The sequence below is a fragment of the Acanthochromis polyacanthus genome, chromosome 22, assembly GCF_021347895.1.
Source record: "Acanthochromis polyacanthus isolate Apoly-LR-REF ecotype Palm Island chromosome 22, KAUST_Apoly_ChrSc, whole genome shotgun sequence".
NCBI classification, from domain to species: Eukaryota; Metazoa; Chordata; class Actinopteri; family Pomacentridae; genus Acanthochromis; species Acanthochromis polyacanthus.
Genome location: NC_067134.1, coordinates 15,950,037 through 15,977,956, shown reverse-complemented (window position 1 = coordinate 15,977,956; position 27,920 = coordinate 15,950,037). Strand labels below are relative to the sequence as shown.

The 27,920-nt window shown below is 43.0% G+C and overlaps 5 long non-coding RNA genes across 5 annotated transcripts; all 5 read right to left on the bottom strand.

Moving 5' to 3' along the window:
• Positions 1–14: 14 nt before the first annotated feature.
• Positions 15–9,443, bottom strand: LOC127532201 (uncharacterized). The gene is made up of 3 exons (XR_007939600.1): positions 9,320–9,443; positions 2,152–2,209; positions 15–1,971 (listed from the first exon to the last, which is right to left on the bottom strand). It is a non-coding gene; the product is annotated as an uncharacterized LOC127532201 (long non-coding RNA).
• Positions 2,424–9,013, bottom strand: LOC127532203 (uncharacterized). Its single transcript, XR_007939602.1, has 2 exons — positions 8,866–9,013; positions 2,424–2,536 (listed from the first exon to the last, which is right to left on the bottom strand). It is a non-coding gene; the product is annotated as an uncharacterized LOC127532203 (long non-coding RNA).
• Positions 9,444–12,984: 3,541 nt separating the features above from the next.
• Positions 12,985–15,371, bottom strand: LOC127532202 (uncharacterized). The gene is made up of 3 exons (XR_007939601.1): positions 14,027–15,371; positions 13,695–13,752; positions 12,985–13,514 (listed from the first exon to the last, which is right to left on the bottom strand). It is a non-coding gene; the product is annotated as an uncharacterized LOC127532202 (long non-coding RNA).
• Positions 15,372–18,929: 3,558 nt separating this feature from the next.
• LOC127532151 (uncharacterized) lies at positions 18,930–21,008 on the bottom strand. Its single transcript, XR_007939416.1, has 3 exons — positions 20,353–21,008; positions 20,023–20,080; positions 18,930–19,840 (listed from the first exon to the last, which is right to left on the bottom strand). It is a non-coding gene; the product is annotated as an uncharacterized LOC127532151 (long non-coding RNA).
• A 1,994-nt stretch (positions 21,009–23,002) lies between these two features.
• On the bottom strand, positions 23,003–27,376 carry LOC127532143 (uncharacterized). Its single transcript, XR_007939408.1, has 5 exons — positions 27,016–27,376; positions 26,556–26,864; positions 24,692–24,809; positions 24,517–24,565; positions 23,003–23,662 (listed from the first exon to the last, which is right to left on the bottom strand). It is a non-coding gene; the product is annotated as an uncharacterized LOC127532143 (long non-coding RNA).
• Positions 27,377–27,920: the final 544 nt, after the last annotated feature.

Sequence of the window (27,920 nt, the reverse complement as noted above, 5' to 3'; positions counted from 1 at the left end):
AGCAGATTTACACAGAATGAAAATGAACAAATCAGTCACCCTGATTTCAAGACTTACAAGTGTTAAAGCATCTTAGTCCAACAGATGGTGCATTATAATGATTCAACATCGTAAAAAATATGACAAAATATTGTATTAGCCTTTCGTTGTCAACCAGTGCAAACAAGTCACAGTACAACAGCAATACATTTATATATTGCTCTTGAATCAATAAAACAAAAGCAGTTGTGGAAAAAAAGTTTTACATACACTTGCGAAGATCATATAAATCACAACAGTCCTGGGTTTACAATTACTTCTGTAACTCTGAATTTAGTGAAATTTCCGTTGGCCATTTTCCTCTCAGTTTGGTTCTTTTGGTTTTTGTCTACAAGCTTCTGGTTTATCTTTCTTTTATCTATCATTATTCAATTTACTTTGTGTAAAGCTCCACTTCCACAGAGCATGATACTGCCACCACCATGCTTGATGGTAGGTACGGTGTTCTTGAGGTTAAAGGCCTCACCTTCTCTCCTCCAAACATTTCTGATCATTAAATATATCACATGGCTTTATTTTTGTTAACACTTTCCTCCAGAAGACCACACAGAACTGTAGCATTGCACATGTGATCAGTAGCAAACCTCTCTCATGACCTGATAGTAACTTTCCCCAGAAACTGAGTTTAGTTTTTATTTATTATCCAAGTCATGAGGGAAGCAATTTTCCTTCTTTTTGAAGACCAACAGCGACACCAGTTTCAAGAACATCATCTTCTTGTCTATATTCCACATAAAGAAGACGTCTTCACGTGTGTAAATCTAACCTGGCAATAGCCAGATTAATAATTGTGTAGTACTTGATAGTACTCCACAATATCAATCTGGGACCGCTCCATGTAAATCCGTTCGGAGGAAAGAGGCACGGATTGGACAATGCAACAGTATGTCCCGCCTCTGACAGGTTTGTTTTTAGCCAATCGCGGGATCTTCACAACGAGCGGAGCCAATTGGTAGATTAAACTCTTACCAAAACCCGTAGGTAAAAAAGCACAAACATCTTTACCATCCACAAATGCGCAAAGTGCCTCTCGTTGTTCTTCCTTCAAAGAAGCGATAGGAGATTCAGCTAAAACTGACTTAATAGCAGCATCTACACGATCGTTGTCCTCCGTTGCCATGTTTGTTTTGATCTACTGGCGCTTGGTGTCGTCTTCACACCCGGATATCCCGCCCCACACACGAATACTGCTGCGTGATTGGCCCGTGCCAACTTGGCTCTGTACGAACAGTGAATGCGGGAGCGGTGCAAGATGGTTTCTTGAGAGATTTGTGAACTCACAAATATCGCAAGAAATCAACTTGCTGGCAAGGTTAGTGTAAATCTGCATCTGCATCAAACATATTTAGGTTGGCTTCACATTTTGTTTAAGTGTTTTCAGATAGGCGACAGACTATTTTACACATCACTGTGTAGAATGGTGTGACTGCACCTCAACATCATTCTGCTTCAGGAGGGTACAAACACTCCTGATTGTTTCTTTCTCTTCTTTTAAACCAAATAAAATCATCTTGGATAAGATGCAGCAATGATGTCCCACAACAGTAGTGACGAGGGAACTTGTTTTGCTGGAACATTTGCATGAAGGGAATCAAGTGTTGTAATTCAATAACTAATTCACTGCCACTGTAGATATTTTTAGTCTGTAAGTTGCTGCTGTGAGGTTGTTCTTTTTGCTATTTTCTGAAGCAAAGGGGATTTTGTAAACAGTAACTCAAAGGCAGAAGAAGAAGAGGAGAAAGTCACATTAAAAGTGTGGCAGGACTCACATTCTAACATTCACTGTTCATATCCATCAAGTCAGACCAAGTCCACAGTTATATTGTTTGCTGAATTAGTCTTGCTGTCATGTTGAACTGAGGTGATAGTCTGGTAGACATCATTTGTGGGGTGTTGAAGGCTTGAGTAAGGCTCATCTGGTTCATTTTCATCCTATAAAATAAAATAAAATAATGCAGCATGATATAAAGTCAGTTATGTTGAAGAGATGTTAAGAATCTGTCACTTCTGAGTGACCACATTCACTGAAATCTCTGCTTTTACCTGTATTTTCTTACATGAACCTAGCTACTTTGACTTTAAAATGATTAAATATTTGAATACATTACTCACTGAAGAGCCAGGAGTTTCATGTTCAGGTGATCCAGGATCTTCTGACCTTGAACAGTTGCTTTGATCAGGAAAGAATGTCAGAGTTAGTGGAGGATATGTTGACAAGCATGAGAAGAAAAAAATCCAGGTAATGTTTAATGCTTAAAATAATAAATGTCTGGAAAACAAGGAAAATATAATAATTCAGGGATCTTCTCTAGGTTAAAATGTACAGCAAATGCTTTGTCATACAATGGGAATTTGAACCCAAGCAGCAGGCATACGCAGGAAGGTAAGATTAAATAGGATTTAATAAGGAAACAAAACAACTACTTAAATAAGGAAGCAGGTGGAAAACAGCAGGGAAATTTAACTAAACTAAACTGACAATCAACAGAAAGCGGACCTGAAAACTGGGGTTAAATACAACATAAAACAAGACCAGAGTCAAGCAGCGATACAGAGTCCAAGGGGAAAACAGAGTCCGGGGAGTGACGTGCAACAATGGAGAGCAGAGTGAAGCGGCTGGCAGCACGCGAGTGTAGCAGGGAGGGTGAAACAATGAACCGGCAGCGTGTTGTGCCGAGAAGCCAGCTTAAATGCTGCAGTGATTGTCTATAGAGTTCAGCTGTGGCTCCTCAGCTGAGCTTCTCCTCAGCTGAGCTTAATTAGCAGGATCAGGGGCTGGCACATGAGTGTGACAGTACCCCCCTCTCAAGGTGCGCCTCCTGGCGCACCCAGGACCGATCAGGGTACCTGTGGGTAACCCCGGAACAGGCAGGGATTGGCAGGAGGGACCGCTCCAGGGGCGGCCAAAGGGACGGGCGGGCTGGGACCGGGCGGGTGGGGGGGGAGAAAATCAGGGAATAGTCCAGGGGCTAAATAGGCTGGAGTCGGACAGGTTGACGAGACCGTTTCAAAGGACGGCCCGGATGCAGGACAGGTTGGGGCTGGACTGGCAGTAGAGAGCCTGACCAACGGAGGTCCTCCGGCGGCCGGGCTGGGAACCGGAAGGAGGCACGACGGGACCCTTCTGGAGGCCGGGCTGGGAACCGGCAGGAGGCACGACGGGACCCTTCTGGAGGCCGGGCTGGGAACCGGCAGGAGGCACGACGGGACCCTTCTGGAGGCCGGGCTGGGAACCGGCAGGAGGCACGACGGGACCCTTCTGGAGGCCGGGCTGGGAACCGGCAGGAGGCACGACGGGACCCTTCTGGAGGCCGGGCTGGGAACCGGCAGGAGGCACGACGGGACCCTTCTGGTGGCCGGGCTGGGAACCGGCAGGAGGCACGACGGGACCCTTCTGGTGGCCGGGCTGGGAACCGGCAGGAGGCACGACGGGACCCTTCTGGTGGCCGGGCTGGGAACCGCAGGAGGCACGACGGGACCCTTCTGGTGGCCGGGCTGGAAACTGGCGACGAGGGAACCCCTCCGGGGGTCGGGCCGGTGGCCGGGCTGGAAACTGGCGACGAGGGAACCCCTCCGGGGGTCGGGCCGGTGGCCGGGCTGGAAACTGGCGACGAGGGAACCCCTCCGGGGGTCGGGCCGGTGGCCGGGCTGGAAACCGGCGACGAGGGAACCCCTCCGGGGGTCGGGCCGGTGGCCGGGCTGGAAACCGGCCGCAGAATCGGCGGGACCCCTCCGGGGGCCGGGCTGGGAACCGGCCGCAGAATCGGCGGGACCCCTCCGGGGGCCGGGCTGGAGGCCGGACTGGAAACCGGCGACGGTGGAACCCCTCCGGGGGCCGTGCCAGTGGCCGGACTGGAAACCGGCGATGGTGGGACCCCTCCGGGGGCGGAACTGGAACCGGGGACTGGACTAGGCATGAACTGGACTGGACAGTTAGCTGAACTGGACTGGACTGGACTGAATAACCAACAGGACAGGACAGGACGGGAACAACTAACTGGACTGGACTGAAACTGAACTAAACTTGAGTCCAACAGGAAGGACCGGAGGGCCAGGAGGGACAGGAAGGACCGACCGAACCGGAGGGTCAGGAAGGACTGACTGAACTGGAGGGTCAGGAGGGACAGGAAGGACAGACTGGACTGGAGGGACAGACTGAACTAGAGGGTCAGGAGGGACAGGAAGGACAGACTGGACTGGAGGGACAGACTGAACTAGAGGGTCAGGAGGGACAGGAAGGACAGACTGGACTGGAGGGACAGACTGAACTAGAGGGTAAGGAGGGACAGGAAGGACAGACTGGACTGGAGGGACATACTGAACTAGAGGGTCAGGAGGGACAGGAAGGACAGACTGGACTGGAGGGACAGGAGGGACAGACTGGAGGGACAGGAGGGACTGACTGAACCAGAGGGACAGACTGAGCCAGAGGGACAGGAGGGACAGACTGAGCCAGAGTGACAGGAGGGACAGACTGAGCCAGAGGGACAGGAGGGACAGACTGGACTGGAGGGACATACTGAACTAGAGGGTCAGGAGGGACAGGAAGGACAGACTGGACTGGAGGGACAGGAGGGACAGACTGGAGGGACAGGAGGGACTGACTGAACCAGAGGGACAGACTGAGCCAGAGGGACAGGAGGGACAGACTGAGCCAGAGGGACAGGAGGGACAGACTGGACAGGAGGAGCTGACTGGACAGGAAGAACTGACTGGACAGGAAGAACTGACAGAGCCAGAGGAACTGGAGGGACTGACTGGACAGGAGGAACTGACTGGACTGACTGGACAGGAGGAACTGACTGGACAGGAGGAACTGGAGGGACTGACTGGACAGGAAGAACTGACAGAGCCAGAGGAACTGGAGGAACTGACAGAGCCAGAGGAACCGGAGGAACTGACAGAGCCAGAGGAACCGGAGGGACAGGCTGGAGAGACAACACAGGGGAGACCACTCCTCAGGGCTGTACGCTTAGCTTTTTCACTAGGAGCACAGGTGCTCCTAAATGAAAAAATTTAGGAGCACAGAAAAACATTTAGGAGCACTATGAATTTTCACGATGAATCGCACAATTTTATTATTAACATTCACACAACAAGCCAAGCAGTAGGCTCAGTTATTTAGCACAGAGAACATCCCTGTCCCACATCTTTTGTATTCGAGTCGCCTGGCACGCTTGGCTGAGTTCATCCAGTGGGCCACAGCAGGACTTGGATCAAAGTCCTCAAGACATGGCCCCTCCAAGCTGATCCTCATGAGGTCTTCGGTAGTGGTCAAATAAATGGATGTAGTTCTAACAGTGACATTGCACAAACAAAGCTTCTCCCACAAAATATATTATCATCCCTCACCAGTGTCAGATACATCAGCTTCATTGGTCCTCAGGACTTTGTGAACTAATAAACCAATGTATTTTTTACAGATGGACATCTATACTACATCCGTCACAAGGAAACACCAAAGCCCATGTTTAGAGTGTGAGTGTGTGTCTGTGTGTGTGTGTATTTTGTTAATAGTTTGCAAAGAATTATGTTTGATTTTGTTCTCATAAAAGGCGGTGTACATATGTATGTGTATTTTGTAATTAGTTTGTAAAGAATTATTGATTTTGTTCTCACAAAAGAAAACAAAACTTTCACCAATATGGCTTCCTTTCATTTGGAGTGTGATTGGTCTACTGACTTCTTTCTTTTGTCATATTTTCCATTATCACTCAGATGGCATTGTGTTACATTTTTCCAATTTCCAAGCAAAAAACTCGGTGGAAGCTACCATGTACACAAGACCTTATACAACAGCAACAGAGGTACAGATGTTGTAGCTGAGAAAGTTTGGAGGTTGCCACTTCTTTGCCAAAATAATAGGGGAGTCATTTTTTGTTAAGTGGCCCAACAAAATCTGACTGCAGATTTTATTTCATATCATACAATCTGCACAGTTAACTCAACCTGCATATTTCTGTTAAAGTCCTAGTTTTGAAATAGTCTCTCTGTTCTTAATCTGCCATACTGTGATCTGTTCTTACAGACTGTAATTTACTAGGATTAAAAAAAAAAAAAAAAAACTTGTAATTTGGTGTTTTAGCTGTTGTAGCAAATAATTTCCCAGGTGTGGGATAAAGAATTTCAATTCTATTATATTGTTAACTGGCCCAATAAAAATAACAACAATTACAAATAACTTTATACTTAAGAACTATACATATATTAAAGACTTTATACATAAATACCAGACATATTTTGATGCCATATCTTGCATTTGTAGGGGAGTCTGATTATAGGTGCGGCATGCATAGATTGGGTTAACTGATGACAGTTTTAGTTAAGTTATTACTTTATGGTATTTAAACTGTTTCACATGCTTAATTTAGTGTCATTTGCATTATTATAATTTAGACAGACACAGTATTTGGTTATTTCAAGTTAATGTGTTCATAAAAGCTAAAGACAAAAATAGGAGCCTGTCACTTTAAGAAAGTGCGGCGATCTGTGTGATGCTCGGTACTGTGTGGGGGAGACGGCCTGAGAGTCGAGAGGAGCTCACGGTTTTTCTGACCATGTCGTGTTGTAGCTTGCCAATGTGAAAAAAAAAGTTGTTGAAGAAGAAGGTGTAGGCTGTGACTTTTAGTTTGATCCACTTTGTGTGGATTTATTTTAGGAGCAAATGCAAATGATAGGGTTGACATCTGTACTCGCACGGGTGCTCCCTTTTTATTTTTTCCTACTCGCACTGATCTATTTTTAGGCGCATATGCGAGTGAAACGCTCGCACTGTACAGCCCTGCTCCTGCATGGGAACATACGGTGTTAATTTGGTCCCTGCAGGAGGACCACTCGATGTCAAAGTGGTACTGAGTCTCAATAGATGTTGGGGAGAAGTGCTGGACCTCCTCGAGGCTGGCGGGGAGGAGCTATGCTCCCATATGGCTGCCGAGGAGATATTACGCCCCTTCAAGGGCTCGGGGAAGGCGGAACGCCTCGGCAAGGGCTCGGGGGAGGCGGGGCGCCTCGGCAAGGGCTCGGGGGAGGCGGGGCGCCTCGGCAAGGGCTCGGGGGAGGCGGGGCGCCTCGGCAAGGGCTCGGGGGAGGCGGGGCGCCTCGGCAAGGGCTCGGGGGAGGCGGGGCGCCTCGGCAAGGGCTCGGGGGAGGCGGGGCGCCTCGGCAAGGGCTCGGGGAGGCGGGGCGCCTCGGCAAGGGCTCGGGGGAGGCGGGGCGCCTCGGCAAGGGCTCGGGGGAGGCGGGGCGCCTCGGCAAGGACTCGGGGGAGGCGGAGCGCCTCGGCAAGGACTCGGGGTGGCGGAGCGCCTCGGCAAGGACTCGGGGTGGCGGAGCGCCTCGGCAAGGGCTCGGGGGAGGCGGAGCGCCTCGGCAAGGGCTCGGGGGAGGCGGAGCGCCTCGGCAAGGGCTCGGGGGAGGCGGAGCGCCTCGGCAAGGACTCGGGGAGGCGGAGCGCCTCGGCAAGGACTCGGGGAGGCGGAGCGCCTCGGCAAGGACTCGGGGAGGCGGAGCGCCTCGGCAAGGACTCGGGGTGGCGGAGCGCCTCATCAAGGACTCGGGGGAGGCGGAGCACTTCGGAAAGTCTGCAGGCGGAGCCTGTTGCTCCTTTAGCGCTGCAGGCGGAGCCTGTTGCTCCTTTGAGGCTGCAGCGGGAGCGTTAAGCTCCTCTAAGGCCGTGGGCCCCACAAGGACAGAAGGCGGGCCGATGGGCCCCTCAGAGACAGAAGGCGGGCCGATGGGCCCCTCAGAGACAGAAGGCGGGCCGATGGGCCCCTCAGAGACAGAAGGCATTGAGGTGGCTCGAGGCCTCTCCTCAGCCGGAGGGAGTGGGACGGCACAGGGCCGATCCTCAGGTGCAGGGATTGAGGCGTCTTCGAGCGCTTCCAAGATCTCAGAGGAATTGTTTAGAGCCTCCAGGAAAAAGGTAACCACCCTGGGATCTACACGGGTGACTAAAGACTCCCCGTGGATCGCATAGGCAGCCTGGAGCCTCTTCACTCCTGCAATGGCGGAGCTAAATGTCTCATGGACAGAGGACACGGCTTCGGACCCCCCAAGCCGGGGTAAAACAGCCGTCAGCCTTTCTGCCATTGCAGAAGCTGCTCTCAGTTCCTCAGGCAGCGGGGAAACGACACCGGATCCTCCATTCGTAGAGGTGGAAGGGGTGTCGCCTAGCTCAGGAACTGAGGAGGCGCAGAACCCCTCCGGAGCAGGAACTGGAGCCTCACAGCGCTTCCTGGCATTTCGCCTACGGCAGGCTGACTTCCCTGCAGATGGTGCAGTGACTGGTGGGGAGACAGGCTCAGGTTGACTACTGTGGGGTGTGCTAGCACACGAAGGTTCGGCTAGCCAAGAGACAGGCGGATCGGTGGATTTTAAAAAAGATTGGCAAAATATGGATTCAGGGACGGTCAAATATGGTAAAGGGGTATCTAAAAACTCTTTAATTTCGGCCGGCAGGTGGCCCATTAACCAAGGTCGCTGGGCTGCGACTCTACGACCCAGAGTGACCGTAATGTTCTTAGAGTCTTCCCTCCATCTATGCCATAAATCATTCAGGGTCTTAAAATAAATGTGGTTCGCCATGCTGGAGGAAAAAATCTTTAGGGGAGAGTTCAGGGTGCTGGGCGGGGCGCCTGCTGGGTTCTGAGATGGCCGGTTCATTCTGTCATACAATGGGAATTTGAACCCAAGCAGCAGGCATACGCAGGAAGGTAAGATTAAATAGGATTTAATAAGGAAACAAAACAACTACTTAAATAAGGAAGCAGGTGGAAAACAGCAGGGAAATTTAAACTAAACTAAACTGACAATCAACAGAAAGTGGACCTGAAAACTGGGGTTAAATACAACATAAAACAAGGTTAAATCAAAAGGGGAAGGAGGCTTACTGAGTCCAGTCCAGAGTCAAGCAGCGATACAGAGTCCAAGGGGAAAACAGAGTCTGGGGAGTGACGTGCAACAATGGAGAGCAGAGTGAAGCGGCTGGCAGCACGCGAGTGTAGCAGGGAGGGTGAAACAATGAACCGGCAGCGTGTTGTGCTGAGAAGCCAGCTTAAATGCTGCAGTGATTGTCTATAGAGTTCAGCTGTGGCTCCTCAGCTGAGCTTCTCCTCAGCTGAGCTTAATTAGCAGGATCAGGGGCTGGCACATGAGTGTGACATGCTTATTTAGTTATTGAAATGTTTTTTCTCATTTAGCCATGAATACAGTAAGGCTGCATGAAATCTGTGATGTCCACACCAACAAAGCCACAACTAGTATAACTGTAATAGTGTCTCACCAACAACTTCTTCTCCTGTGGATAAATCCCAGAATTGTTCCAGTTATAACGATTGCCATCATCGCACCAGTCAAAGAAACAAAAATTAACACTGCTGTTGAACTGCTGACCGCTTCCATCTCTGAATCTTTAAAAAGAAAAAAAAATGAAAGAAAGAAGGAAAGAAACATCATGATGACTCTCAGTGATTCACTTGACGGCGATCAGAGTTAATTTCGGTTCATTAAAATGTTTCACGTCTCATCCAAGAACCTTCTTCTGTCCTGACTGACTGGTGGGAAGTTCCAGGTATTTCTTCTCACTTCAGAACATTTGACTAATGGCCTGAAAATGATCCAAGACTCATGTCTCGAGTGGTGAATTAATGTGAGTGTTTACTTGTCAATGGGCCATTAGTTGTGTTATTTAGAGGGACAATATACAGGTAAAAGCCAGAAAATTAGAATATTTTCATAAACTTGATTTATTTCCGTAATTGCGAACAAAAGGTATAACTTTTACATTATATGTAATCATTGCACGCAGACTGATGCACTTCAAATGTTTATTTATTTAATTTTGATGATCATAGGTGGCAACAAATGAAAATCCGACATTCCGTGGGTCAGAAAATTAGAATATTGTGAAATGGGTCAAGTTTGAAGACACCTGGTGCCACCCACTAACCAGCTGATTAACTCAAAACACCTGCAAAGGGCTTTAAATGGTCTCTCAGTCCAGTTCTGAAGCTTACACAAACATGGGGAAGACTTCAGATTTGACAGCTGTCCAAAAGGCAACCATTGACACATTGCACAAGGAGGGCAAGACTCAAAAGGTTATTGCTGAAAAGGTTGGCTGTTCTCAAAGCTCTGTGTCCAAACACATTAATGGAGAGGCAAAGGGTAGGAAAAACTGTGGTAGGAAAAAGTGTACAAGCGACAGGGATCACCGCGCCCTGGTGAAGATTGTGAAAAAAAAACCATTCAAAAATGTGGGGGAGATTCACAAGGACTGGACTGCTGCAGGAGTCAGTGCTTCAAAATCCACCACCAAGAGACGCATGAAAGACATGGGTTTCAACTGCCGCATACCTCGTGTCAAGCCTCTTTTGAACAAGAAACAGCGCGCAAAGCGTCTCACCTGGGCTAAGGAAAAAAAGAGCTGGACTGCAGCTGAGTGGTCCAAAGTTATGTTTTCTGATGAAAGCAAATTTTGCATTGCCTTTGGAAATCGAGGTCCCAGAGTCTGGAGGAGGACAGGAGAGGCACAGGATCCACGTTGCCTGAAGTCTAGTGTGAAGTTTCCACCATCAGTGATGGTTTGGGGTGCCATGTCATCTGCTGGTGTCGGTCCACTCTGTTTCCTGAGATCCAAGGTCAATGCAGCCGTCTACCAGCAAGTTTTAGAGCACTTCATGCTTCCTGCTGCTGACCTGCTTTATGGAGGTGGGGATTTTATGTTCCAACAGGACTTGGCGCCTGCACACAGTGCCAAATCTACCAGTGCCTGGTTTAAGGACCATGATATTTCTGTACTCAATTGGCCAGCCAACTCGCCCGACCTTAGCCCCATCGAAAATCTGTGGGGTATTGTTAAGAGGAAGATGCAGAATGCCAGACCCAAAAATGCAGAAGAGCTGAAGGCCACTATCAAAGCAACCTGGGCTCTCATAACACCTGAGCAGTGCCAGAAACTGATCGACTCCATGCCACGCCGCATTAATGCAGTCATTGAGGCAAAAGGAGCTCCAACCAAGTATTGAGTACTGTACATGCTCATATTTTTCACGTTCATACTTTTCAGTTGGCCAACATTTCTACAAATCCTGTTTTTGTATTGGCCTCAGGTAATATTCTAATTTTCTGACCCACGGAATGTCGGATTTTCATTTGTTGCCACCTATGATCATCAAAATTAAATAAATAAACATTTGAAGTGCATCAGTCTGCGTGCAATGATTACATATAATGTAAAAGTTATACCTTTTGTTCGCAATTACGGAAATAAATCAAGTTTATGAAAATATTCTAATTTTCTGGCTTTTACCTGTACATGTGGGACAGTCAGTCGATGAGGTGAAATGTCTTCAAGAACCTAAAACTAGAGGTCCAGTTGCCTTCTACTGAGGCTGCATGGCAGAGATTCTGACACAAACACAATAATAATCCATTCTGTAGATCCAAACAGGACTAATTTCTTAAAAATGGATATCATGCTCTCACTAAAATTCTGCTGAATGCTAATGCACTGGAAAATTGCCACCTTAAACTGCCAGTGTAGATAAATGCTGAGATCATTTCTGCCATGACAACAGTTCAACATAATGTGACCACAGATTTAAATATCCACCTTGAATTTAGCCAACATCTGAGCATAAAATAAAGGGATGCTTACCTTCCACTGTGACACGTCGATGGAAAATATCTGTTCCTCCAGGATATGAACACTCACAGGTGTAGTTTCCACTATCAGCTGCTGTTAAACTGCTCAGGTGGAGAAATACAGTTTGTTGTTTTTTAACAAGTCTGAATCTGGAGCCACATTCATGTTCAAAGTCGTGTTGATGTTGATAGAGCAGACGACACTCTGATCTGTTCCTCTGTGTTCTGATCTTACAAACTATCAACGTGATGATTTTCTGTGTCTCATTGCTGCATATTGGAGTAACATCTGGTTTATTCCCAACAATCTTCTCCAGAGTCACTGAAATCAATCGATTACAATCAATATTATAAACAGTCTGAATGAGGGATTGCTGTAGTTTTGCATTTTCATGTCAAGTTTTAATTCTATTAGAACGTTGCAAAAAAATATTGAGTTATCTTCTTTAAAACAAAAATATTATATTACCTCCATCGTCTGAGCGCACAGTCAGTGGCAGCAGCAGAAGAAAGATGAGTTTCAACGCGTCCATCCTGGTTTCAGACAGAACAACTGCTGCTGCTCAGTAGATTGCACTGATAGGAAGAGAACCAACACTGAGCTGGGACACCTCAAGCTCTCAGGTCCTCTAATCAGAAAGTTCACATACATGGCTGATGCTTCTTTTGTATCAACACATGCAACAGTTCAAACAGCGAGCAGACCCACAACAGAAAACACACACAGACGAGGAGTATCTCAGTGGGTATATTAGAACTTTAAATGTCTTGTTCAGTTGGTTTGGAAGTAAGATTTCTTACAGGTGTTGGCTGCACTGATCTTAAGAGTCAAATAACGTGATAAAACCAACATGTTTGTAGTCTTGACATTTTTAGAGGTGTGACGTTTAGCTGTTGTTGTTTCCGTTCCTCATTCTTTCATAAGAAAACCAGACTGAACTATTTAAGTATTTTTAACAACAGTATCTTTAATCATTAGACAGGTCAAGCAGTGATGAATCTATAAATAAGGAAGGTCATGAGGTAACTGAAACATTACTGACAAGATATATGGGTTGGAAGGTTAAAGTAGTCCAAGCAGAGGAGTTACCGTCCAACTATTTTATTGTATTAGCAGATTTACACCGAATGAAAATGAACAAATCAGTCTTCCTGATTTCAAGACTTACAAGTGTTAAAGCATCTTAGTCCAACAGATGGTGCATTATAATGATTCAACATTGTAAAAATATGATAAAATATTGTATTAGCCTTTTGTTAATATCAACAAATGCAAATACAAGTCACAGTACAACAGCAATACGTTTAAATATTGCTTTGGCATCAATAAAACAAATACAGTTGTGAAAAAAAAGTTTCTGTACACTTTGAAAGATCATGTAAGTCACAACAGTCCTGCATCTACAGTGACTTCTGTAACTCTTAATTTAGTTTAAACACAACAGTAGTGACGAGGGAACTTGTTTTGCTGGAACATTTGCATGAAGGGAATCAAGTGTTGTAATTCAATAACTAATTCACTGCCACTGTAGATATTTTTAGTCTGTAAGTTGCTGCTGTGAGGTTGTTCTTTTTGCTATTTTCTGAAGCAAAGGGGATTTTGTAAACAGTAACTCAAAGGCAGAAGAAGAAGAGGAGAAAGTCACATTAAAAGTGTGGCAGGACTCACATTCTAACATTCACTGTTCATATCCATCAAGTCAGACCAAGTCCACAGTTATATTGTTTGCTGAATTAGTCTTGCTGTCATGTTGAACTGAGGTGATAGTCTGGTAGACATCATTTGTGGGGTGTTGAAGGCTTGAGTAAGGCTCATCTGGTTCATTTTCATCCTATAAAATAAAATAAAATAATGCAGCATGATATAAAGTCAGTTATGTTGAAGAGATGTTAAGAATCTGTCACTTCTGAGTGACCACATTCACTGAAATCTCTGCTTTTACCTGCATTTTCTTACATGAAACTAGCTACTTTGACTACAAAATGATTAAATATTTGAATGCATTACTCACTGAAGAGCCAGGAGTTTCATGTTCAGGTGATCCAGGATCTTCTGACCTTGAACAGTTACTTTGATCAGGAAAGAATGGCAGAGTTAGTGGAGGATATGTTGACAAGCATGAGAAGAAAAATCCAGGTGATGTTTAACGCTTAAAATAATAGTAACTGTGTGGAAAAAGAGGAAAACACAGCAATGTAAGGATGTTCTCTTGGTAAAACATACAGCAAATGCTTATGAACAGTTATTAAAATGTTTCTCATTTAGCCATGAATACATAAGACTGCATGAAGGGATATCCATATCAACAAAGCTACAACTAGTATAACTGTAATAGTGCCTCACCCACGACTTCTCCCGTGGATAAATCCCAGAATAACTCCAGTTACAATGATTACAGTCATCACACCAGTCAAAGAAGAAAAAAAGGACATTTCTGTTGAGCTGCTGGCCTCTTCAGACTCTTAAAACATTGAAAAGAAAAAAACTTTGTCAGGAAGAAACAGAACTTAGTGGAGTGGGATTTGGCTTAATGTGTAAAGAAACATCATGATGACACTCAGTGATTCAGCTGACGGCGATCAGAGTTAATTTTGGTTCATTAAAATGTTTCTTCTGTCCTGACTCACTGATGGCCTTGAAATGACCCAAGACTCATGTCTCGAGTGGTGAATTAATGTGTTTACTTGTTAATAAGCCATTAGTCGTGCTATTTAGGGGGACAATGTACATGTGGGACAGTCAATCAATGAGGTGAAACATCTTCAAGAACCTAAAACTAGAGGTCCAGTTGTCTTCTACTGTGGCTGCATGGCAGAGAGTCTGACACAAATGTAATAATCATCCAATACTTTATCAGTGACATCATCTGGAAGTCAAATAAACATGTGAACACAGCAATGAATACACAAAGGTACCTGAATCAGTTAAAAAGCAGATTCTAGTCTGTAGATTCAAACAGGGCTAATTTCTTAAAACTGGACATCATGTTCTTACTAAAATTTTACTGGATGTTAATGCAGCGGAAAATTACCACCTTAACCTGTAGACAAGGGCGTAAGTTTGGTCTCAACATTGGTAGGGACGATATAACAGCATAACCTGCATGTAAACTTTTTGCTGGGGACGGAACATTAATAAGACCAAACAGATTGGGTGAACGGGGGTCAGGGCTACATTTCTCACGAATATGAACCTAATTAATTGATAAGCTAAATGATCAATGCAAAATAAATCTGTATTGACTTCTACTAACTTTCATGTGTATTGGTTCAGGTGATAGTAATTAAATACATTTTAATTAATAAATAAATGTACTAATAGGTATTTGGTTTCAAAAGTGTAAAGTCACAACATGCTCTAGCCTTCTTTCCTTCTAAACCAGGCCGTTTACAAGAAGAAAAGCAGCAGCATGTGGTTTTGTTTGACTGTCAACACTTTCCTGTGTAACACAGACTGGGACCTCTCTCTCTAAGCAGCTTCTTGCTCATGTTTTTCTGGTTCTATATTTTCGAGCAGAGTTCACTACATTTCTCACAGTTTAATTCACGTTAACAGTAGAAAACAATACAGGAGGACAATTCTCTCTAAGCAGCTTCCTACTCGAGTTTTGCAGGTTAGCAAGTTCACACAGTTTAATGTTATGCTAACTCTGATGCAGGTCGGACTTTCAGTAGCAACATTAGTGGTGTGTTCCCATTGACGTCTTTTTACATTACTTACAGTGTCGTCTGCTGCTGCTGCTGGCCGAAAAAACTTCTAATATCCCTCCTCTTTGAAGGGGGCGGAGAAGGCGGCATGTTTCTTTCTTTTGTATTTCTGTCGGGGCTGTGTGACTGTGCGTGTGGGTGGCGGGGGGGGGGGGGGTAGGGTCAATTCTATCCTTACAACATATGGGAAGACAATCAAAATTACCGATATAACTGAACGCATTATATAATGCAAATAAGGTTGCTTAAAAGTTGGTGGGGCAATTTGACCGTCTTGAAAAGTTGGTAGTGTTATGTCCCGATTGTTCCTATGCAAACCTACGCCCATGCCTTATGCATATACTCACTCACTCACACCTGGAATCGAACCCCAACCTTCTGGGTGTGAGACAGCCACTCTACCCACTGAGCTGTGCCACCCTATGCGTATATCACTCACTCCTGGAATCGAACCCCAGCCTCCTGGGTGTTAGACAGCCACTCTACCCACTGAGCTATGCCACGCTATGCATATAGCACTCACACCTGGAATCGATGGGGAAAGTGATGAATCGAACCCCAGCCTCCTGGGTGTTAGACAGCCACCCGACCCACTGAGCTATGCATATATCACTCACACCTGGAATCGAATCCCAGCCTCCGGCGTGTTAGACAGCCACTCTACCCACTGAGCTATGCCACGCTATGCATATATCACTCACTCACACCTGGAATCGAACCCCAACCTTCTGGGTGTGAGACAGCCACTCTACCCACTGAGCTGTGCCACCCTATGCGTATATCACTCACTCCTGGAATCGAACCCCAGCCTCCTGGGTGTTAGACAGCCACTCTACCCACTGAGCTATGCCACGCTATGCATATAGCGCTCACACCTGGAATCGAACCCCAGCCTCCGGCGTGTTAGACAGCCACTCTACCCACTGAGCTATGCCACCCTATGCGTATATCACTCACTCACACCTGGAATCGAACCCCAGCCTCCGGCGTGTTAGACAGCCACTCTACCCACTGAGCTATGCCACCCTATGCGTATATCACTCACTCACACCTGGAATCGAACCCCAGCCTCCGGCGTGTTAGACAGCCACTCTACCCACTGAGCTATGCCACGCTATGCATATAGCGCTCACACCTGGAATCGAACCCCAGCCTCCGGCGTGTTAGACAGCCACTCTACCCACTGAGCTATGCCACCCTATGCGTATATCACTCACTCACACCTGGAATCGAACCCCAGCCTCTGGGGTGTTAGACAGCCACTCTACCCACTGAGCCACCCTATGCATATCTCACTCACACCAAAACAGTGCATAATTCCCTCAAGAATCTTCCATTTCCATGAAAAAAAAAAGAGAAATATGTGGGTCCCGCTTGATTTCACAATTTCCACATTAAATGAGAAAATTATAACCAATATAAATGGAATTGTGAGTGAGTTTTTATGTGACGCCCGGCAGTTTGCGCATTCACACACACTAGAAGCACGAGCTGATGCCGAGCGCGGTGCCAGTGTTGCCAACTTAGCAACTTTCTCGCTAAATCTTGCGACTTTACAAAGCGTCCTAGCAACTTTTTTTGTCAAAAGCGACTAGCCACAAATCTAGCGACTTTTTCTGCCGTTTTGGAGACTGAAAAGAAAACTCGGATCATTCTGCAGTTACTGTCCTCAACAAGCAGCAGGTGATGCTGTGAGCTTCTCCCCCTCCCAACGCACAGGCTGTCAGTCCAGTAACCCCGCAGCAGTCCCAGTGTCTGATTAGAGGACACATCCCTCAGCAGCCAGACAGCAGGTGAATCGCGCATATTTTTGCATATTTCACAACTGTTTGCATACTTTGCAACTTTCCGCAATTTCCCCGCATAAAATGGCATAAAAACCCCGCATATTTATTCGCATAATCAAGGATTTTTGCCCACGTTTTTCTGGAGGGTCTATAATATGACCACATATTTAAAGACTCACCTTGAATTTAGCCAACATCTGAGCGCAAAATAAAGTGGTGCTTACCTTCCACTGTGACGCTGAGATGGAGAACATCTGTTCCTCCAGGATATGAACACTCACAGGTGTAGTTTCCACTATCAGCTGCTGTTAAACTGCTCAGGTGCAGAAATACAGTCTGATTCTTTGTCACAAATGTGAATCTGGAGCCGCATCCATGTTCAAAGTCGTGTCCATATTGATAGAGCAGACGACACTCTGATCTGTTCCCCTCTGTTCTGATCTTACAAACTATCAACGTGATGGTGTTCAGTGTCTCATTGCTGCATATTTGAGTATCATCTGGTTTATTCCCAACAATCTTCTTCAGAGTCACTGAAATCAGTTACAATCAATGTTATAAACAGTCTAAATATAGATTTGCAATTTCAGAAAAGTTAGTCAAGCTTTAATTCTACTAGAACAACACAAAAAAGGTTTAGTTTCCTCCTTAAATTAAAAAAATGTTACATTACCTTGGGCGTCTGAGCATACAGTCAGTGGCAGCAGCAGAAGAAAGAGGAGTTTAAATGCGTCCATCCTGGTTTCAGACAGAACAACTGCTGCTGCTCAGTAGATTGCACTGATAGGAAGAGAACCAACACTGAGCTGGGGTACCTCAAACTCTCAGGTCCTCTAATCAGGAAGTGCACAAACGTGACTGATTCTTCTTTTGTATCAACACATGTAGCAGTTCAAACATCAAGTCGATCCACAATAGAAAGAACAAACAAACTGGGAGCATCTCAGCAAGAATATTAGAACTTTAAATGTCTTGTTGGTTTGGAAGTAAGCTTTCTTACAGGTATTGGCCGCACTCATCTTCTTAAGAGTCAAATAACGTGATAAAACAACATGTTTGTGGTGTTGACATTTCAGAGGTGTGAAGTTGAGCTGTTGTCGTTTCCGTTCCTCATCGCTTCATAAGGAAGCCAGACTGACCTTTTTCAGCATTTTTAAACAACAGTATCTTTAATCATCAGACAGGTCCAGCAGTGGTTAATCTATAAATAAGGAAGGTCATGAGGTAACTGAAACATTACTGACAGCAAGATATATCATTATCTGTTACAACTGGGTTACATTTTGAACTTTTCATCACAATTTTGGCTGTTAAGACACCATTTAAGAAGCTATTTTGTATGTTGAGCTGGAAATTATTGCCTGCTGTCTCACACTGAACAAAAATCACAAGATGTGGTTTATCTTTGGTTTTTAACTTCAATAGAATTTAACTTTGAATCTGTCAAACTTTCACTATTCTTTTGTTCCATCCTGCTTACAGAAGATCTTGTTACCATAGCAACAAAATCTCTCTCAGTCTCAAGTTTATCGTACTGTTCTGTGCTGCAAAGTCATTAATACAGATGATGATGTGTAGCATTTCTTGTGGTTTCGTAATGAGGAAAAAATCCTATCAAATTCCATCCTGTCATGTTGTGAGGACGTTTGGCTCAGAGTGGTACCGATAACTGAAATTTTGCATTGTGGCCCATGGACTATAAGGTTAGAAAGTTAAACTAGTCTGAGCAGAGGAGTTATAATTCATGTATTTTATTAGCACATTTACAGAGTGAAAATGAACAAATCAGTCACTCCAGTTTCAAGAATTACAGGCAAAGCATCCTAGTCTAACAGATGACACATTATAAGGATCCAACATCTTGAGAAATATGACTAAATATTGGATTAGCTTTTTGTTAACATCAACAACTGCAAACAAGTCATAGTACAACAGCAACACGTTTAAATATTGCTTTGGAATCAATAAAACAAATACAATTGAGTAAGAAGGTTTACATACACTTGTAAAGATCATGTAAATCACAACAGTCCTCAGTTCCAATGACTTCTGTAACAAACTTAGAAACTTAGTTTTCTATGATGAAATCTTTTCACAACAATCATGCATTTAGGTTCTTCCATAGATTGTTTTTAAACTGTTTTTCTGAAAATGTGGTAAAATCTAGCTCGGTCAATAATATACATACAGAAATGCTAATATTTAGTTAAATGTCCTTTGGCCATTTTCCTCTCATTTTGGTTCCTGTCTACAATCTTCTGGTTTATCTTTGACTCCTGTGGGCAGAATTGGTGCAGTTTTAACTAAATCTGTCGTCTTTCTGACTCAGATTTGTTTGTACACAGTGCTGTGTTGAATGATCTGAATCCACCTCAACATCGTTCTGCTGCTCTGAGGCTGATGTTTTTGCCATTTTCTGAAGCAAAGGGGATTTGGGAAAAACTAACAACGGCATTAGAAGAAGAGGAGAAAGCCAGATTAACAGTGTGGCAGGATTTATAGTCTAACTTTCACTGTCCATACCCAGTGAGTCAGACCAAGTTGACAGTTGCGTTGTTTTCTCAATTTCTCCAACTGTCATGTTGAACTGAGGTGATAGTTTGGTAGACATCATTTGTGGGGCATTGAAGGCTTGAGTAAGGCTCATCTGATTCATTTTTGTCCTATAAAATAAAGCAGCATTTGACAAAGTCTGATTCAGTTTTGTTGAACAAGTGTGAAGAATCTGTCACTTCTGAGTGACTACATTCACTGAAATCTCTGCTTTTACATGCATTTTCTAATAAAAACATGAAACTAGATACTTTGACGTTAAAATGATTAAACATTTGAAAACATTACTCACTGAAGAGCCAGGAGTTTCATGTGCAGGTGATCCAGGATCTTCTGTCCTTGAACAGTTGCTTTGATGAGGAAAGAATGTCAGAGTTAGTGGAGGATATGTTGACAAGGACAAAAAAAACCAAAGACAGTATCATAGGTTAAAAACAAAAATAACTGGCTGGAACAAGAGGAAAATACAGTCATCGATCTTCTCTGGGTACAACGGACAGTAAATGCTTATTAACAGTTATTAAAATGTTCTCATTTTGACAAGAATACAGTAAGATTGCATGAAATATGAGATATCCACATCAACAAAGCTACAACTAGTACAAATGTAATAGTGTCTCACCCACGACTTCTTCTCCTGTGGATGATTCCCAGAATTGCTCCAGTTATCATCATCGCACCAGTCAAAGGACATAAAATTAACATTTCTTTTGAGCTGCTGGCCTCTTCCAACTCTGAAACATTTAAAAGAAAAAAAAAACTGTCAGGAAAAAACAGAACTTGGTGGGATTTAGCTTAATGTGTAAAGAAACATCATGATCAGTTCTGCCATGCAAACAATCCAACACAATGTGCCCACATACCTAAATATCCACTTTGAATTTGGCCGACACCTGAGCATAAAATAAGGTGGCACTTACCTGATATCGTGACAAGGAAATGGAGAACATCTGTTCCTCTGGGATGTGAACACTCACAGGTGTATCCTCCGTTATCGCCTGCTGTTAAATTGCTCAGGTGGAGAAACACAGTTTGGTTCTTCGTCACAAACGTGAACCTGGAGCCACAGCCGTGTTCAAAGTCGTGTCCGTATCGATACAGCAGATGACACCCCGCTTTGTTCCTCTTTGTACTGATCTTACAAACTATCAGCATGATGAAATTCAGGTTTGTGTTGCTGCATATCGGAGTGTCATCTGGTTCCTTCCCAACTATCCTCACAAGAATCTCTGCAATCGATATTCAAGATAGCCTCAATGAATTTGTAGCTCCCCTAGATGACACCTGATACTTGAAATGTCACAAGGTTTAGCGGCCCTCTTTAAAGCAATGACTGGAAGATTATTAGATAAAGACGTCATTACCTTGGCTGTCAGTGCAAAAAGTGAGTAAAAGAAGAACGGAACACAGTTTCAATCCATCCATAGCGATCACAAGTTACTGCTGCCTTTGAGCTCTGCCACCTCAACCTCAAACCGGCTCTTCTTAAACGGAAGTGCGTCTACAGGATTGTTTCTTCTTTCACATTTCAGAATGACTTTAAACTGACATTTAGCATTAATATCTGGCATTGGTCAAATATCATCAACCGGTGATACACTTAGAAAGTCCTCCTAACAAGCCGGAAACATTCCCACAACATCACCTACAAGTTCTAAGTTTAAACCTCATGTTCAAAGAATGTTTATAGGATATTTAGCATTTCCATCAATGTTCCTATGAGGTCAAGGTGAAATAAGACTTTCAGCTTCAACATCCACACAATGCTGTCAGGAACATAAATGAGGTTCTATGATAATGAAGTAGGAACGTTCTCAACAAAACATTCAAAAAAAGATTTTTGTGTGCCATCAAGGCCTCAAATGATTTACACAAAATGTTCTTGTAATATAAAAGTCATCCTTGATAGTATCTGGAAAACATTTTTTTGAATGTTGCTTGGGAACGTTCTTTTGATGCCAATTGGAATATTGTGAGGATGTTTTCTAGAGAATGTGTTCCTCAACAACGTCATCAGAACAGTGCAGGCAGAATGTTCCACTCTTGTCAACGTATCATAAATGTTCTTGTACTGTGATATACTGACCAAGGTGGAACAGTTACATTTAGGCGCCAAACGCATGTTAGAAATCACATCAACCCCACAACTTCCAGAATCAACAAAACCAGGATGATCTGTACCAAAGGAAGCTTAAAGTCACGAATCATGTGCAAGTTTTCCTGCTCCAATTCCAGATTTATGCTCTCAGTGCCTTGACAAAGTCCCTCTAACTCAAGGGTACCTGGTCAACTCACTCCCTGGTCAACTCACTCCCCGGTTAGGGTTAGGGTTAGGGTATTTCAGCTTTCAGTGTAAAAGGATATCATCCATGGATTTCAGCTAGTTATAGGTAAGTAACCTAAACATATGGGGAGTGAGTTTTCTGGGGAGTGAGTTGACCAGTATCCTTTGCTAATAAATCTTTCTGATGCTCAAAAGTCAGTCCGGCTGCTTACAGGTACCAACACTGGTACTGGTTCTGCTGCAGCCCACAGAGACTCACTCTCCCCTAACACTTCTTGCTCAAACAAAGACACCAAATCCTGAATACCATCCTTACCTTTACTCTCAAAGACTACGATACTACAGTGACCAGCTATTTGAAATAATTCGTCTTTTTTGCAGCTACAAACAAACGCTGCTGTAGGAGCATCAAAAAGCACAGACAAAGAAGCCATATTATCAAATTTGCTGTCACAGGTAGGCACAAATAACAGCCTTTACAGAGAATTTCCTCCTGACTGCCTGATCAGAACTTACTACACTCAAAACCAGTCTTCATGTGGTTCTACTGCGGGTGTATTAAGCAAGAAACCAGGCAGTCTATGAAGAAAACTGTAGCATTAAACCTCACCAGACCACACAGATTACCAACAATACGGCTGTTTGAAGACAACCACCGCTCAGTAGAAAAAACAAAAGACTAACACAACCCAAAGGATGCATGTCCGACAGATTACCAGACCAAACTCAAGCCGGTAACACTCACCTTCTGGATGCCATCAAACAGCAACACTGCTTCCAACAATACAATTTGCTCCCCATAAGCCACTGCAGCTTCGAAGTCCTCAGCTGGACCAAATCATCTCATCAGTGCCAAACAGCAGCACATTCCCACTGCTAGCTGAGACACAAGAACCAACCTGGTATTGGGGATCCAACTGGAGTTTTGGTGGGTGACAGACAAAAAAAACTATCAGTCATATGTAGCAATTTAGCAGCCGTGCTAACATCAATAAAAGAAGATAACTCCAAAACTAGACCCAGTATTCTATGAGACATATTTCAAGCACAAAGCAAATTCACAAAGCAGGGTGTGAGGTGGGTTTTATTTGGGTTTTCCAGCACATATGGGTGTCAAGGGCTATGAGGAAGCAGATAGCTTGGCTAATTTTAACTGTAATTTTACAGCTTTCCACAATTTACTAAATGACATAAGATTCAGTAATATCAGAAAAAAATTGCATTTCAACGATAAAAAAACATGGAAGAAAATGAGCATTTTTTACAAATCTGACTGTAAAGTTACTGTCTTTACTGTATTTAAATCAGCATAAAGAACACTTAATACATTGTTTAACTGTAATTTTACAGAGTTTCTGTGTTTTCTAGTGTAAAATCACAGGAAAAATGTTTTAATTTATATGTTAACCAAACTGTAAATGAGCTTTATATTTTTACAAATATTAATTTGCTCTTTTACACCATTACACCATGTTAACTTGACTTAAATGTTTTCATAGATTTCATAAGTTGGCTCCTCATTGTCCAGATGGACTCCTCTGTTGTTCGTGTTGGTGTCGTGTTGACGGTGAACTGAGGAGACAGTTTGGTAGAGATCATCTGAAGGATACTGAAGGCTCATGTACGTGTCGCCTGGGTCATTTCCACCCTTTGAAATGAAATCAAAATATTAATGGACCATGTCTTCAAAGTCTGATTTAGTTATGGTGAACAGATGTCACTCCTGGGTCACAACTTTTTATGAAACCTCAGTTTTCCAGCTGGTGGTTCATGGAGTCAAATCAACTGTCATTTTCCACTGGTCCTCAGAATATCTTCATCCTCTACATGCATTAGTTGACATTTCTGCTTGTTTATGCAACAGCTGCTCCACACAAAGGAAATTAGGAGGATCATTTAGGTTGGAATAAATATTAAAAATGAAACTGAATTTTTAGAACACAGCATGGCTGCTGGTGTGAGATATTTTAGCTACAGCAGCTCAGAGAACCTTCTCTTCACACTTTACACCAGAAAACACAACCAATTTCTTGAAGTGTTCGTATCAAAATCACTTTATTCTGCAAGTCTCGTTTGAAAATCGGCCAAACATTAAATAATTTGCTCTATGTAGATTCTGCAAATAATAATAATTTTTTATTGTGACAAAAAAAAATCTGCTACTTGCAGCACAGAACAGATCACCAATTGGAGATATGTCATTTTTCCTGCTGCCGCTTAGAAAAATGTTGCACATGTTGATTCCAGGTTAATTTCATTTTTATCAAACTTTTGTTTTTCTTTTTTTCGTATTCATGGCACTGATAACTTTGCTGTACTGCATAAATAACATTTCAGAATTCTCTCTCTTTGTTCGTGGTTGTTCTGTTTCCACAGAGCTGCACGACTTTATATTGTAGTGAAAAATGAACCACAGTGAATAAAAATGTGGGGAAAAAAATGCCCAAAAACTGCTTATGGTCAGAGGAGTAAAGGTCTAAAACACAAGAATTCATCACTCACCACAGGGCCAGGAGTTTCACGGACAGATAATCCAGGTGTTTCTTTGCTTCTGAGTGAAATATTCAGTAAACATACATTGTTTTTTCGCATTTTTTTTGGCCAGGATTTTGTAATAAATACAGTAAGATTACAGAAAAGTCCAAACTGATGTGTTCAAATGACAACAGTCTCTCACCTGAGACTTTTCCTCTGATGAATAAATCCCAGAAGAAGTCCCATCACAGTGATGAGTATTAATGCACCAACTGAAGAAATTAAAGCAGATTTTTTTGTGGAACTGCTCACCTCTTCTTCTGAAAGATTGAAAAGAAATGAACTTTGTCAGAAAAAAAGCATCTACAGAAATTCAGTTATGAACACAACCACAAATATAAAAAGTACACTGTAAAAAATGAATAATATGCCACAAGTTCAGGCAGCACAAAGTACTGTAAAACACCAACAATCAACCATCAAAAAATACACATTATGCACGAGTAAAATATATCACAATTTCAACTTTATTTTTATATGATGTCATGTTTATGTTTGGGCTCTTTAATGTTTAATGAAGGATTTTTACATGTAGAAGAACAATGGCATAACTTTTAAGAAATTGTCTGGGTGATCCCAAACTTTTGAACGATAGCGTATATCATTTCATCAATAGAAACTTTGAGGTCGAAATGTACGCAGAATTCTACTTGTAGGGGGGTTGTAATTATTCATTGTGGATTTACTGATGATCTAGTGCCCTGGTAGTTGAGATAATGATGAGTTGTCATTTTGTCATGATTCATTGCACATGGGTTGGTCACTTTGCAAAAGTGAACCAAATACACACCAAGCAATACTCAGTGAGTATCTGCACAGTTTGAGAACGGGTTTTGAAGGCCTATATAAAGACCCAAAAAAGGCCACCATTGTTAGTCCAGTGAACAGCATCATGCCGCGTCTATCACATGAACAACGTCTCCGGGCACTGGGTATGGTGGAGGCCGGTTTGAGCTACAGTGATGTAGCCAGGCGTATGGGCTGTTCCCAACCCACAATCAGAAGCCTGGTCCAAAGCATGCGCCGACGGATTGCTGCCTGCATCGAAGCAAATGAAGGCCATACTCAGTATTGACTGTTGTGACTTAGTGTTTGGCAGGTGCCGTTTTCTTTTGTGAAATTCTTTATTTTGAAATCATTCTTGAAACTTTAGATTTTTGTTTCTGTATGCAATTATGCTAAACAAATGATTCATATGAAGAAAATCCAGTTTCGGGCTTCAAAATAAAAATGATGTTGAAAAATATGGTCTCAAAGTTTTTAATGACTGTCAGTGTGTATTGTTATATAGAAGTATATAACATAGAAATATAAGTATTTTTATGTTTAAATAAAGTTTCTCAAAGAGGAAGTGCATTTTAAAATTTCATGGCTATAGTAAGAGGTTTTTAATGTAAATTCATGTCATTTTATTGATAAAATCCTCTCCATATATTTCTCTATATTTTGAGAAGATGGAAAAAAAACATCTGATAGTTTTTTTAAAGTGTATATTGAGATAGATTTAAATGAAATCAGCTTAAAACATAACTAATCTACTGTTTTTTTTATCCTGAAACAGGTCAGATATTCAGGTTAATAGTATGTGAACACAGATAAAAACAAAGTGTGCCAAAGTATAAAGAAAATTACCTTTTTAAGGCAGCAAATTCACTTGAAATAAGTTAAAATGTCAGAAATAATCAAAGCAGAGGCACAAACACAATTTTATTGCCCTAGCATATGTCTGATTTCTTTCTACTCCAAAGTACAAGCACCATGCCGGTCCATAAGCCATAATATAGAAGGTTAAGATCGCCTTAACCCTCATAATGTCCTTCCAGTTGTCATACAGCTTTTGTCCTCGGGTGAAAAATGACCCTGCCTGGCTTGACTGTTATTTAAAGCACATAGTATACGTTTAGTCTAATTTTAGTCCAAACCATTACTACAAAGAAATACCCCCAGACAACAAGAGGGTTAAATGTAGCTGGTATAGGATGAAAATAAGATTAAAATGCTCTTACCCACTGTAACACTGAGATGGAAAACATCAGTTCCTCCAGAATACGAACACTCACAGGTGTAGTTTCCACTATCAGCTGCTGTTAGACTGCTCAGGTGGAGGAACACAGTCCGATTCTGGGTTACGAGTCTGAATCTGGAGTCACATCCACTAAAAAGGTCATATTCATAGCTGTACACCAGATGACACTCTTGCTCCCTCTTCCTCTCTGTTGTGATCTTACAACGTATCATCGTGATGATATTCAGCGTCTCATTGAAGCATATCGGAGTAACATCTGGTTTGTTCCCGACAGTCTTCTCAAGAATCACTGAAATCAATCGATTACAATCAATATTACAACATCGCAAGTCCTGCATTTTAGCATCTTGTAAGAATAAACTGCATTTGTAAATTTACTAGAAAACTAAATCTCTTTTTAAATCAAAAACATTGCGATAATTGGAGAAAAACATAATTACCTTGACTGCCAGGACACACAGATGTTGGCAGAAGCAGGACGAAGCCCAGAGTGACCACAACAGCGATCATGATGCTGAAGGAACGACTCCGACACACTGCTTTAAACTGTTCTCTGACCGCCTAAACATCAATAAAACCCTCTCTTCTAAACAGGAAGGGTGTCTACAGGACTGCATGAAAAGGTCAAACAGCAAGCGAGCATGAGAATATCTAAGCGGTGGAGTGGTTACATGTATTTTTTTATGTTTTCTTTGAGCATTAACGTCAGACAGCAGTGACAGTATTTTTACCTCTATACTAAGCATGATTCTGCACTCAGAGGAAGGCAAACACAAACACATTTCTTTACCGAAACCTCAAAGTAACACCCTGTAAGTATACAAGACGAAGTGTTTTAAGCGGAAGTGCAATACATCCCTCACAACCCAGACTATACAGAGTATAACGGAAGTGAGAATACCTCTGTGCAAACTGCATTACTTCTCAGTTGTTATACAATTATAAAGCAATACTTTAGAGAGACTATATTGAAAATACTGACCCTAAAGTAGAAATTCAATGCAAACTGTGATCTCTGAAACAAAACTGAGTACACTTGTGACTTTCAAATGACCCGAGTTTCTTGAATAAGCTTATAAAAATGAGCTGTGAACAACAGAACTTTCTCTTTGGACTGTGTCTATAAGCATGTCTGAGTCATGGCTGCACATGGAAAAGAACTGTCAGAGAAACTGCAAAATCTGAATGTCAGATTTGACAAAGATAGAAAAGGATCCAGGAAGATCAGTGAGCAAAAATCAGTAGGTATAGGACAACTGCAGTGATCATCCGCCTAAAATGATGTCATAAATAGTGCAATATTTTCCTGTTTTGCTGGGGAAGTATTGCATGTTTCCATGCTAGC